Below are 13,206 nucleotides of genomic sequence, written 5' to 3' on the forward strand. Positions count from 1 at the left end.
AATCAGACTAAAAAAAAAAAAAAAAAAACAAAAAACTATCAACAGAGTAAACAACATATAGTATGTGATAAAATATTCATAAACTATGCAGCATCCAACAAAGGTCTAGTACCCAGAATCTGTAAGGAATTTAAATAATTCAACAAGCAAAAAACAAATAACCCATTAAAAAGTGGGCAAAAACATGAGCAGACACTTCTCAAAAGAAGACATACAAGTGGCCAACAAATATTTGAAAAAATGCTCCTTATCAATAATCACTAGAGAGATGCAAATCAAAACACAATGAGACCAGGCGCTGTGGTTCACACCTGTAACCCCAGATCTTTGAGAGGCCAAGAAAGGCAGATAATTTGAGGTCAGAAGTTTGAGACCAGCCTGGCCAACATGGTGAAACACCATCTCTACTGAAAATACAAAAATTAGCCAAGCATGGTGGCGCACACCAGTAATTCCAGCTACTTGGGAGGCTGAAGCATGAGAATCGCTTGAGCCCGGGAGGCAGAGTTTGCAGTGAGCCGAGATCGTGCCACTGCACTCCAGCTTGGGTAATGGAGTGAGACTCTGTCTCAAAAAAAACCACAATGAGATACCATTTCACACCAGTCAAAATGGCTATTAATTAAAAAGTAAAAAAATAACAGGTGCTGGTGAGAGAAAAAGGGAAAAAAATGGAGAAAAGGGAACACTTATACACTGTTGGTGGGAATGCAAATTAGTTCAGCCACTGTGGAAAGCAGTTTGGAGATTTCTGGAAGAACTTAAACAGAACTAGCATTTGTCCAGCAATCCCATTAATGAGCACATATCCAAAAGAAAACGAAATGTTCTACCAAAATAACACATGAACTTGCATGTTCACTGAAGCACTATTTGCAATAGCAAAGACATGCAGTCAACCTACGTGCCCATCAATGGTGTATTGGATAAAGAAAATGTGGTACATAGACACCATGGAATACTATGCAGCCATAAAAAGGAAAGAAATCATGTCCTTTGCAGCAACATGGATGCAGCTGGAGGCCATTATCCTAAGTGAATTAATTAACGCAGGGACAGAAAACCAAAAACCACATGTTCTCATTTATGAGTAGGAGCTAAACATCGGGTACACATGGACATAAAGATGGCAACAATAGACACTGCAGACTACTAGAGGGGGGAGGGAGAAAGGGGGCAAGAGTTGAAAAGCTGTTGGATACTATGGTTACTACCTGGGTGATGGGATCATTTGTATCCCAAACCTCAGCATCAAGCAATATACCCATGCGGCAAACCTGCATTTGTAACCCCGAATCTAAAATAAAAGTTGAAATTATTTTAGAAAACATTGTGAATGCTTGAAGCTAGTAGACCATTCTCTAGTACACCCCAAGAACTTTTGCTCACACCAGTTAAGTTGGATATTTACCAAGAGCCAATTATATTTGTTCCTAATCTTGTTAAGGATAGTTTTGCTATATAATTTAAATAAATATTCTGTAAACAGATGATATATGGATATGAAAATGAAGAATTATTTCTATGAGAGTTGAATACTTTAGAGAGGCATAATAGAAAAGAAGGCAACCAAAAAAAGGCGTTAAATTATGTATAGGCAAGATGGCCATAAAAGATTGAGGGAAATAACAATGATGGGAAGGCCGCTGCGGTTAGTGCCTTTAGATCTTGATCCACTATTTAAAAATAGAAACTGTAAATTGAAAGCAATGTATTATGAATGTAGTCTAATGTAAAACAATAGGAATTCAGATTGAAGAAGCCCAGATCCTAAGAAGAATAAAAATAAATACAAACCTAGACAAATCATAGTGAAAACAAATAGAAAATTCTTAACCAAAGAGAAAAGACAGATTGAATTTAAAAACTAACATAAAAGATGTAGACTGAAAATAGATAATAAATGATACACTTCCCAACAGCAACAACAGAACTCAGAAGACAATGGAATAATATTCACAATGTTGAGGGAAAATACCCATTAACTTAAAATTTTACATAGAGGAGTTATTCACAGCTGAGGGCGATTAAAATGAGATCTTTCAACAAAGACTAAGAGAGTTTGTCAGTAATAAATCCTCAGTAAAAAAAAAATATTAAATGATGTACATCAAGAAGAAAATTGAACCTAAGATAAAGGAGTGGAGTTCAAAAAACAATGGAGTAAAAAACTTGGTAAACATATAGATAAATTTAAATAAACCTCCACTGTAAAAAAACAGGGTTTCTTTTGAGATGATGATGTTCTAAAATGGTGATAATTGATATCTCAATAAAGCTTTTTTTTTTAAATTAAACAAAAGAATCCCAATAATAATAAGGTTACAATGACCAATTCTGGGGGTACTGAAGACGAAAATGGCACCAAAATATTGCCCAACTGTCCCAATTAAGATAGAAAGTAGAAGATTAGAGTTAAAACATATTGAGCTTATTTTATTACTCAAAGGATAAACAGAAATATATCTCAATTTATCTCTATCTCCAAATGAAGCAATATCTCTACGCAATCTGTCTTTTCTCTTTGGTTAATACCTTTAAAAATTTTACATACGCCCACAGACTGCACAAAAATTCAATTAACTTGAATTTTTGTGTGTGTGCAGTCTGTGGGTGTTCACCTAGCAAACATGGTGAAACCCCGTCTCTATAAAAATACAAAAATTAGCCAGGCATGGTGGTACATGCCTGTAATCCCAGCTACTCGGGAGGCTGACACAGGAGAATTGCCTGAACCTGAAAGATGGAGGTTACACTGAGCTGATATCGCACCACTGCATTCCAGCTTGGGCGACAGAGTGAGACACCATCTCAAAAAAAGCAAAACAACAACAACAACAAATAAAACATAGTAGTATAAATGTAAAATAAAATGAAAAAATGAATCTAAGTGTAACAGAAATCACAATAAATACAAACACATTAAAGTACAGGTATTGATCGACTTACGACCTATGCAACTTACGACCATTCGGCTTTACGACCACAATCGCTAGCCACGACTGCTCCGCGTCTGGCAGCGCAAACATTGCCCAGCTGGGCATACGACAGTGCGGACCAGCTTCCGGCAGCACTACCATCTCCGCATGCACCATTTCAACTGTACATATAGCCTACTCAACTTACGACCAAATCGTGTTACGACCGGTCTGCCGGTCCCAATCGTGGTCGTAAGTCGAGCACTAGCTGTATAATATATACTTTAATATATATAATATTTATATGTAATATTTTAATATAATACAAAGTATTAAACATATTGAAAATATATGTATATATATATATATGGCCAGGTGCGGTGGCTCATGCCTGTAATCCCAACACTCTGGGAAGCCGAGGTGGGTGGTTCACGAGGTCAGGAGTTGGAGACCAACCTGACCAACATGGTGAAACACCGTCTCTACTAAAAAAATACAAAAATTAGCCAGGTGTGGTGGTGTGCACCTGTAATCCCCGCTACTCAGGAGGCTGAGGCAGGAAAATTGCTTGAACCTGGGAGGCAGAGGTTGCACTGAGCCGAGATCGCATGCCACTACACTCCAGCTTGGGCGACAGAGCAAGACTCCATCTCAAATATATATTAGAAAAAGGAAAAAATCATCATAAGTGCAGATGATACGATTGCCTATAAAGAAAATGCAAGAGAATCTAGAAACTATTAGAACTAATAAGACCATTCAACAAAAGTGCTGGATATATTAATATGAAAAAAATCATTATCAGTTCAATATGCCAGAAACAATAAATTAGAATATGTAATTTTTTTTTTTTTTTTTTTGAGATGGAGTTTCGCTCTTCTTGCCCAGGCTGGAATGCAATGGCACAATCTCGGCTCACTGCAACCTCCACCTCCCAGATTCAAGCAATTCTCCTGCCACAGCCTCCTGAGTAGCTGGGATTACAGGCATGTACTACCACGCCCGGATAATAATGCATTTTTTGTAGAGAAGGGGTTTCTCCATGTTGTTCAGTCTAGCCTCAAACTCCCGACCTCAGGTGATCTGCCCGCCTGGGGCCTCCCAAAGTGCTGGGATTACAGGCATGAGCCACAGCGCCCGGCCAGAATATGTAGTTCTTAAAGAGGAGTGATATCATCCAAAATACACATTATTAGCAAACAGCTAGGAGCATGAGTAGTGTGTGAGTAGCATTCCAAGAAACATCTGTTAAACAAGTACATGTAAGTGCTTTATTGCATGCATTACAGAGTGGTAATCATTTCCATTCACTGAATTAACACTGTTAACAACGTAGTATATATATACACACACAACAGTTGTATAAGACCTTTATGGAGAAAATTATTAAAATTTTTGAAAGTAATAAAAGATGATCTTATGCTTCAGTTCCAAGACAAGATGAAGTAAAAGTACTTTTCCCTACTCTTTCTGCCAAGTACAGCTAAAAACCCTGAACATTATGTATAAGGCAGAACTTAAGATGACTCTGACAGGTAGAGAAAAAAGGGCAGAGTGGGTAGGGATCTTGGGAACTGAGGCAATGTATTGGTGAGTTTTTTTGTTCCCTTTTTGCCTCACATATACCAGACTGGGTGCTAGAGAAGCTAACAACCCAGAAATACCAACAAGCACAGACAAAAAAATCCCCAACATAAGCTTTCTCTCTCTAGCCAATACATCAGAAAAAGAACAACCATGTAGAACAGAACACCTTTAACAATAACTGCTCTCTACTCCTGGCAAATATCCACAGAAAAAACCATTCCTATTCATGCCAGCAAAGGCTGAGTGGGGTGGCTGACCTTTCCCACCTCCCTAGGCTGTAAGGAAGTATCCGAATCACCTAGACAGTGTGGGGTCAGAGACAGCCAAGTGAGAAGCTGCGGCTTAATAATTCCCTCTCTCCACAGTGACAGTAGAGACCACACAGGGAGCTGTATGTCCATCTCCAGTTGGGAGTAATGAGGTGGTGCCTCTTCCTCCACCATTGGAGCAGTGTCAGAGGAGGCCTCCTAAAACAGAAGATTTCAATAAGATCCAGTCTCATAACGTAAATACCCAAAATGTCAAAGTTGAACAAAAAATCACTTATAACACCAAAAGCCGGGAACATCTCAATTTGAATGAGAAAAGATATTCAACAGATGTCAAGACTGAAATGACACAGATATTACAATTACCTGTCAACTATTTTAAAGTAGCCATCATAAGAACTTTTGAACGAGTAATTATAACACTTGAAACAAAGAACAAAAAATCTCAGCGAAGAAAATAGGAGATATATGGGCCAGGCGCAGTGGCTCACGCCTGTAATCCAAGCACTTCGGAGGCCAAGATGGGCGGATCACCTGAGGTTGGGAGTTCAAGACCAGCCTGACCAACATGGTGAAACCCCGTCTTAAAAAAAAAAAAAAAGAAAATAGGAGATATAAAGAAGAACCAAATGGAAATTTTAGAATGAAAAAACAACCAAAATTTCAAAACTTCAATAGATGGGCCCAGTAGCAAAATAGAGGAGATAGAGAGAAGAAACAGTAAACTTGAAGATACAAAAATAGAAATTACCAAGGACAAACAACAAAGAGAAAGTAGACTGAAAAAATATATATGAATAGAGCCTCAGGGATCTGTGGGACTCTAACAAAGTATTCATGTCATCAGAGTCACAGAAGGAGAGGAAATAAAAGGTGAGGCTGAAAATGGATTCAAAGAAAATGTGGCTGAAATTTTCTCAAATCTGGCAAAAGACATAAACCTACAGGTTCAAAAAGCTGAGTAAATCCCAAATAGGTTAAACCCAAAGAAATCCAGGCCAAAACACATCATGGTCAAATTTCTGATAGCAAATAACAGAGAAAAAAAATCTTAAAAGCAGCCAGAGAGAAACTATACTTTCCTATAAGGGAAGAATAATCTCAATGACTGTAGATTTCTCATCAAAATCTGTGAAGGTTACAAGGAAGTCACATGATGTTTTTTAAGTACTGAAAGAAAAGAACTACCAGCACAGAATTCTACAACCAATAAAAACATCCTTCTTAGTGAAGGGAAAACCAAGACATCCTCAGATGCAGGAATTCTAACAGAATTTATCACTAGCAAACTAACATTTAAAGAATGGCTGAAGGAAGTCTTCAAACAGAAATAAGTGATAGAAGGAATCTGAGCATCAGGAATAAGGAAGAACAAAGAAAGAACAAAAAATATGGATAGATACAATAGGCTGTCCTCTTCTATTGAGTTTTCTAAATTATGTTTGATGGTAAAAGCAAAAAGTAAAACATTGACAGTTTTCTCAATGTATGTAAACAAAATACTTAAGATGATTATAAACTGGGGAAAGTAAAAGAATAAAGTTGCTGTACTGTAACAGGTAAAATGATGACAACAGTAGATTGTAATAAGTTATACGTATGTCATGTCAGGCCCAGAGCAACCACAAAAATGCTACACAAAGAGACAACTCTAAAAATCCTGTAGATAAATCAAAACAGAATTCTAAAAAATACTCATGTAACACACAGGAAGGCAAGAAAATGAAAACAGAGTAATAAAAAGGAGAGAACAAACAGAAAGCACCCAAACCAGAAACAACCAAAATGTCCCTCAACAAGTGAATGGATATAACCAACTATGGTGCCTTCACACCATGAAAGAAAAGAATTGCCAGCACAGAATTTTATACCCAGCAAAAAATATTCTTCAAAATGAAGAGGAAATCAAGACATCCTCAGATGAAGGAAAACTAACAGAATTCATCACTAGCAGACTCAGCAATAAAAAAGAGTAACTACTGACATACATGGCAACTTGCATGAATCTCCAGGGAATGAAGAAAGGTAATCTCAAAAAGTCACATACTGTATTATTCCACTTGTATAACATTCTTGAAATGACAAAACTGTAAAGATGAAGACTAGATTAGTGACTTCTGGGAGTTAGAGACAGAATGGGGTGGGTGTAACCATAAAGGTAGCATAAAGAACATCTTTGTGGTGATGGAACAATTCTGTATCTTACACAAATCTACACCTGTGATAAAAATGGCATAATCTTATACACACATATTGTACCAATGTTGAATGCCTAGTTTTGATATTGTACTCTAGTTATGTAAAATATAATCCCTGGGAGAAAATAAGTGAATGGTACAGAGGGCCTCTCTGTACCGTTGCATCTTCCTGTGAATTTATAATTATATTGAAACAAAAAGTTTAGAATAAAGTAACCTCAAAAAGGAGAAATATGCCATGTTCATGTATGGGAAGGTCCAACACAAATATGGCAATTCTCTTTAAATTGGTCTATAAATTCTATGCAAGTTCAACCAAAATCACAACAGGATTTTTCTGGATTTTGACAAAGTAATTTACACAGAAGATTTACATGGAGAGTAAGATTTAAACAGAACAGTAAGGCATCAAGAATATACAAGACAATTGTGAAGAAGAGTAATGAAGGGCATATTGTTAAGGCTTATTATAATGTTATAGCAATTAAAGCAATGTAAGCCAGGTGCAGTGGCTCATGCCTATAATCTGAGAACTGTGGGAGGCCAAGGCAGACGACTCACTTGAGGTCAGGAGTTTGAGACCAGCCTGGCCAAAATGGCGAGACCCCGTTTCTACTAAAAATACTAAAATTAGGCAGGTGGGTGGCATGCATCTGTAGTCCCAGCTACTAGGGAGCCTGAGGCAGGCAAATTGCTTGAACCCAGGATCGCACCACTGCACTCCAGCCTGGAAGACAGAGCAAGACTCCATTTCAAAAAATAAAAAATAAAACATCGTAGTATTGGCAGATAGATAAACAAATAGACCAGTGGAATACAAAAAGGGCCTACAGACAACTCAGGTAAGTCTATGAGAACTAGGCATAGGACAGAGATTGATTATAAATCATGGAGGATATGATATAGATTATTTAATAAATGGTACTAAAATTATCCATGTGATAAGATATACAATTAGATAACTTATTCAAACCCTACATAAAAATCAATTCAAAATGAATTAAAAATCTAAACGTTAAAACCAAAATTTTACAAAGTTTTGATGCAAATATATAATACCTTTATGACCTCAGAATAGAATAATGCACACACAAAAACTCATAGATGTCAATAAATTAATCACACACAAAAAAACTCATAAATTTTAATAGAAAAGACTGATAAATGTGACCACAATAAACATTATAATGTCTATAAGAAAAAATGACAGCATAAAGTTAAAGATAAGCCATACAGTAGGAGAAGACATTTGCCACACATATAATTGAAAAAGAAACAGCATCAAAAAAGACATAAAATAAATGCTGTAAGTCAATTTTAAAAGGCAGTCAACACAATGGAAAAGGGGCAAAGAATATCAACAGACAACTGGCAGAAGGCACTGGAATGGTCTAGAAATATATGCAAAGATACTTAACCTCACTAGTATTCAAGGAAATAAAAACAACAATAAAACAAGATACTATCTTTACTCACCAGACAGGCAAAAATTAAAACCCAAAAGTTGTCGATGGTATGGTGTCACAGCCGCTCATACACCACCGATGGGACTGTTATTTGGTAGAGCCACATTGGAGAGCAACCTGCCAGTACCCAGCAAAACGAAAAGTGTGCATACTCTTTAACCCAGAAATCTCACTTTCTAAAAGGTACGTCCTCTATAGAAATTCCGATCCAGTGTGCAAAGACACGCATACCTCAGTGTTCATTGCCAAGTTGTTTCTAACACTAAACATTTGGAAATAAATATCCACCAAAGGAGGAATGAATAAATTAAATGTGACATGGTTGTACTATAGGTCACTGTTCCGCTATAAGAATGAACTAGATCAATAGGCACCCACGTGGACTGATCTCAAGAAGATAATGCTAAGTTTTAAAAAGTACAAAAGTATATCACGGTTTGGAAGAAAACATACCAAATTAATGAAAATCAGTTGACTAGAGGCAGGAGATAAAGAGGGCTTCAACTTTTCCTGTAGCACTTTTTTTTAATTGAAAAAGAATGGAAGACACAGCAAATACAGTAGCAGTGTATTTCTCCTGTGCATGGTGAGAATACAAGTGTACTATATTCTTCTCTGCACTTTCCTGTATTTTAGAAGTTCTCAATATAAATGAAGGGTGTATTAAATACCCAGTGTGGGAAACCGCTGTACTGAGATACTAATAACTCTATATGTTAACCTACCCAGAAGCATTTTTTATTTTTAAAGAAGGCTGCAATATTTAATCCAAAAGTTGAGGCACTGTTGTATTTGTTGTCACTTATGAAGCGTGGGTTTCCTACGCAAAGCTTCAACGGGCATCATTTTCCTCCTATATACTAGTCCTACAATTCGAGTAAGTTGCCACCACTTTTGACACAATGATAGGTTTCCCTTAGGTTGGACAGCTAGGAGAAAGGGAACAGGGAACACTTCCCCACTGAATTGTGCTTTCATTCTTTATAAATAACTCTGTTTTTAAAACAACACCACATAAAACAAAATTTAGAGCAAGATTTATAGAAACACGGACACTTTAAGTGCAAATAAATTCCTTCAAATGTTATCAAGCTTTTATTCTGTCTTATTCATCAGCCTTGAGTAGATTTCACACAATTTAAATATTTCTTAGCTTGTCTGCAGAGTATCAAGGCTTGTCTGTGGCTTTGAGACTTCTACTCCCTTCACCCCAATCAACTCCACCAGTTGTTTAAACTGCTCAAGTCTTTCTTCAGCCGCAGTTTTTTAAGTGAGAGTCTTTTTATTGCTTTGGGCATGTTCCTTTTCCTAGCCAGTGCTTAGAATTTTAACTATCTAACTATTCAATTTCTCTCTGTCTCTTTACATGGAGGAGAAACTGGATTTCTGTTCCACACAGCTTGGCAAAGGCTAGTAGGGAGTAAGAGATTACAGCCAGATGTACATCTGCATGTCAGCAGCAAGAAGGTCTGAGATGGTGCTTTTTCAATCAGAAGGGAGTAGTCATTTTCCCTCTCTCTAAGGAGAGGGCCTCCTCCCTCCCATCAGATATTTGGCTGCTAGACGTTCACTGATTAATTACTGAGGTTGCATCTACACACTATTGGTTTCCTTAACAATTCCAGCAGGCTTCCAGCTCATTTTTGAATGTGCTTCTTGTTTTTAAAAGTACTATCCTCTTTTCCTCCAGCATACATTTGAAAAAGAAAATGAAAACTAGTTAAACAGAGCAAACTATAGTCCATAAACAAATAAAAAGGGATTCTACCACAATCTATAATATTAGAAAATCCAGCAGCAGTGGGGAGTATTTTTAGGGGCAGGGAAACAGTTCTAGTACCCTTCAAATCGGGACCCCAAGCTGATCATTTATTCTATTTTCATGAAGGGTGTCATTTCCTGGTTAATCTCAAAATCCATTTTATATTGGAAAGGTAAGGAAAAGTAGACACTCCTTCTCTGTACCCCAACAGCTCCTCATACCCCATCTGGCTTCCCAGTAGAAATAGCATTACCAAGTTCATTATTAGTAAGTTCGTTTTTCTAGTTTGACTCATGACTAAGACTTTCCCTCTGTTTCTCAAGACAGGTAGATGTGGTCCCCAGCACAATCACTCCTTGAAACCTAACCTGGAAGCTACCTCTTGGGTCACATCCTCATTTCTAAGAAGCTCAATGTGCAGCACAGCCAGTGCTAGAAGTACTTGATTCTGAGAAGTATAATTACAGGGTTTCCAAGACAGGTCAAATTCACAAGTATGGGTTGACAGCGGCTACTTTAACTGAGATCACATCCCTGTACTTGGGGAAATACTGGAAGCTGATAAACAAGCAGTAGCTCTACATTACTGCCAATTAGATCTGCAAAATTTGGGGGCCAATCCAGCTAAAACTGTTTACTCAAACTCTGAAAAACCGCATCTACCCATCCTGCCTCTCCAGCTTCATCTCCTTCCACTCTCCCACAGAACACACACTGTGTAGGCCACTCAACTCTAAACTATGATAAAACTGACAGGTGATGTGCACATGCATGACACACTCCATGAGTGTCCTTGGGGAATCTACTTGGTATGCCAGCTATTAATTAGGCCCTTTTCTCTAATTGTCATTAAAACAAACTGAAATGCAAGTGGGTGAGAGTGATGCTGTTATTATAAAGATAACCTTGAATCCACTCTACCTTACAACTAAAGTAAATTATTCAGCAACTTTGGTACATCAACTATTATCAGTAACAAATTCCTTGTGTCACACTTTCCAGCCAATCACAATACATCAACTGTGGTTGACAATGGCTACCCTTGTCATACCAGTGACCATCTCTCTCATGCCTCTGCCCATGCTTTCCCCTCTGTTCCCCAAAGGTCCTAAACCCCATATGATAAGTCCACAAAAAAAGTCTGTTGATGGATTGAATAAACGAATGAATGAAGAGCTTCTGACCTCAGATAAGCCTCACGTTGCATTTACAACACTCATACATTGGGCTGCAGCCATACACAGATGGAAAATAATATTCAGTTACAAATAGTAAAGTCTACTGTGATTATGGGCAATTTTCTTAACCAGAAAGCATTGAGTAGCAAGATGCTTTGCAGCTGTACATTTTTATTAAAGGCTGTTTAAATAAACATAAAACATATTTGCCGGGAGAGGGTAAAAAGACAGATGCAAATTTCAGTCACAAAATAGGTACATTTGTTATTTTTTGCATTTGCTTTAAAATGTGCCCTAAAAGAGCAATTACCCTTAGATGTCAGATTTGACCAGCGATAGGGACCAGAAACAGTGACTCAATTTGGGCAGGAGTTCGCTGGGACATAATATGGCTACTGTGCCTGAAGTCTTTCTTGGTCATAAAAGCAGTAAGGAAGTATGACATAATGGTGTGATGGTAAATCACAGCCTAAGCCATTTTGGTTGGCAGAATTTGAAAGACAAATAAACATTACTTCAGGAGCAGAGAAGACGTGCCTAATTACCTCCGTGCCTAGGCTGGGATCCCTGCGGCTTGTGTCGTTCCTGGACTCAGGTGTGTCTACACGGCCAGGGTCCACGTGTACAGGGTCCGGATGGTCCCGTGAAGAGGTTGGTCTGCTAGGGATGTAGGGACTGGCAGCCCCACCTCCACAACCTCCTCTCCAGGGAAATCAGGCAGCTGGAACCGAATGAGAAGGGCAGCCTTGAGGGGCCCCTCGTAGCCTGGAAGGAGTGGGATTGGAGGAAGAGAAGAAGCTGGTCCCACCCACTCTGCCTTGGAAGTGGTGGGGAGTTGAAGAGCTGATTGCACTTGCAAATCTCTGCAATTTTTACCTCAGGCCAGTCCAAATTACCTCCTCCTTCCCTTTTGTGGTCTCCCAGCCTGGCTATAGCTGTGGCCCAAGTGGGCTTTGGGGCTCACCTAGGGATGGCGCCTACTCTCGTTGCTTGTTACATTTTCAAAGCTGAAAAGCCTCCAACTTTTGTATTTTTTGTTTTACACTGACAGCCCAGGCCATCCTCCTCTCCCTCCTCTCCTGCTTCTGTCTATATAGCCCCCCATCCTTCTCCCTCTCACTCTCTCCCCTTCCGCTGTATGGAAACTGGCTGCCTTCTCATAATGGAGTAGAAAATAGAATCCCAGCCAGGTTTTCACCAGGGCACTGACCTGTCATGGCTTTTCTAACACAAAGAGAAAGGCCATACCTGTCATCCATCCAAAATTGCAGCAAACACATATAACACAGAATTTCCCATTTCCCATTTTAACCGTTTTGAGCGTATGAATCAGAACGTTCACAGTGTCGTGCCACCCTCATAGCCAGAACTTTTTCATCTTCTCAGATAGAAACTCTGTACCTATCAAACATGAGCTCCCCATTCGCCCCTTTCCAAGCCCCTGGCAACCCCCATTCTACTCTCTGTTTCTGTGAATTAAACCATCCTAGAAACTTCATGTAAGTGGAATCATACAGTGTTTGCCTTTTTGTGACTGGCTTATTTCACTTAGCATAATGTCCTCCAGGTTCATCTGTGTTGTAGCATGCATCAGAATTTCCTTCTTTTTAAAGGCTGAATAGTATTCCATTGCATGTGTGTGCCACATTTTGTTTGTCCAATCATCTGCTGATAGACATTTGGGTTGTTTCCACCTTCTGAACTCGCCTTTGAACTGTGTAAACAATAGGAATGCACACCCAAAGTGCTGAACATTTCAGGATGACACCGAGGTATCCCAACCTCCTCCCTCCATAACCCTCCACTTTGATCATCACACCCCTCCGTG

At 38.6% G+C, this 13,206-nt stretch overlaps 1 protein-coding gene across 4 annotated transcripts in view; it reads right to left on the reverse strand.

Annotated features, from left to right (window-relative positions):
- The window catches only part of PLAC1 (placenta enriched 1), a 193,496-nt gene that overhangs the window by 131,423 nt on the left and 48,867 nt on the right, over window positions 1-13,206 (reverse strand). For 2 of the 4 annotated variants that reach the window (XM_037732609.1, XM_037732606.1), the window contains exon 1: window positions 11,924-12,146. The exons of the other annotated variants lie outside the window; for them this stretch is intronic. The gene's annotated coding sequence lies outside the window, so the exon portion shown is untranslated. Of the gene's footprint in view, window positions 1-11,923; window positions 12,147-13,206 lie in introns of those variants that run through there. 4 annotated transcript variants of the gene reach the window in all.

This window comes from Cebus imitator, unplaced genomic scaffold, assembly GCF_001604975.1.
Source record: "Cebus imitator isolate Cc_AM_T3 unplaced genomic scaffold, Cebus_imitator-1.0 Scaffold458, whole genome shotgun sequence".
NCBI classification, from domain to species: Eukaryota; Metazoa; Chordata; class Mammalia; order Primates; family Cebidae; genus Cebus; species Cebus imitator.